The 1,492-nt window shown below is 40.8% G+C and overlaps 1 pseudogene; it reads right to left on the reverse strand.

Annotated features, from left to right (window-relative positions):
• Positions 1-340: 340 nt before the first annotated feature.
• On the reverse strand, positions 341-700 carry LOC114634694 (annotated as a pseudogene).
• Between the last annotated feature and the right edge of the window lie 792 nt (positions 701-1,492).

Genomic DNA, 1,492 nt, shown 5'->3' on the forward strand with positions numbered 1-1,492 from the left:
AAAGCACTGCTTATATACCGTTAGAGCGGTGTATTCACCTCTGATTGGCTGCTTACTCGTTGCGCACCAAAACACTCTGGGATGGGCTTTAACTTTGGTGCGCTTTTACCACGGCACATGCGCAGTTTACTTGTTTACTAGGAAGAATCCCGGACGTCATTGCCATCTTGCAATGGCGGATTCTGCCAGCGCAAACGCGGCTTCCTACAGGATTCCCCTCTTCTACACAAGCTGGCCAGTATGTGTTGTCACTTGCTTTCTTTTTCCTTTCTTTTCTTTCTTTCTTTTTTTTGTCAGTTTTTGTGGCTTTATTTAAACATAAACCATGTACCCAAGCCATCTATTCTATGGTGACTCTCATGGTCAGCTGTGCTGCTCTTCCTATCATGGCTTTTCGGTTCTTAGAAGACACATCATGAGCAATCTCGGCACAGTAAGATTTGTTGCACATCAGCAGTACTTCTAGCTCCTTGACATTGTGGACTAGAAACTTCTGCAAGCCGCAAGGCAGCATGTGCTTGGTTTTCTTGTTGCTCCGGTTACCAATGTTGGGCATCAGGATCTGGCCCTTGAATCTTCTCCACACCCTGTTGTCGATCCCTCTGGGTTTCTGCCAGTTTCACTTAATTTTGACATACCGGTCTGACTTGGTCCTCTTTTTGACGATCTTGGACTTCACTGGAGGCCGTAGGGCAGCCATGGTGCTACAAAGCAGCAACCACCTTGTAGGTAGCGCGGAGGAAGAAGGGAGTGGCAGCGGCCATCATTTGCTTTCTTTATGATAGCCATTCTGACCAGAATGAGATGGAATCTCAAAGTAGTTTTAATTTTCATTTCCCTGATGATCAATGATGTTAAACAAGTTTTAAAATGCTCATTACTTATTTGCATTTTTTTTTTTTATTTTGAGGACTCTCTATTCAGTTCCGTGGCCCTGTTTTGGGGGGTTGAGTGGTTTGTGCTATTTTTTCAATATTAATTTTCTTAAGTTCTTTGTATATTATAGATGCTAATACTCTATCAGATTTATAACTGGCAAAGATTTTCTCCTATTCTGTATTCTATGTTGAGGTCTATGATACAATTGCAGCTGGTTTTTGTTCAGGGTGAGAGATGATTTAATTTCATTCTTCTACAAGGAGGCACACAGATTCCCTGCACCGTTTGATGAAGATCCTATCTTCTCTTCCATCTTTTGGCATCTTTGTCAGATATTAGTTGGCTCTAGTCATGTGGCCTTGTCACTGGGTCCTCTATGCTACCCCATTGATCTATGAATCTGTTTTTGTGACAGTAATGCTATTTTAATTACTGTAGCTCTGTATTAATAACAAAATCAGGTTTGCTGATGCTTCCGGCAATGTTCTTTTTGCCCAGGATTATTTTGTCTATGTGGAGTCTCTTGTTCTTCCATGTGTATTTTAAGATTTTTTTCTATTTCTGTGAGAAACATCGTATCAGTTTCATTGAGATTGAATTTAATATATAAATT

Source organism: Grammomys surdaster, unplaced genomic scaffold, assembly GCF_004785775.1.
Source record: "Grammomys surdaster isolate TR1022 unplaced genomic scaffold, NIH_TR_1.0 99, whole genome shotgun sequence".
Classification (NCBI taxonomy): domain Eukaryota; kingdom Metazoa; phylum Chordata; class Mammalia; order Rodentia; family Muridae; genus Grammomys; species Grammomys surdaster.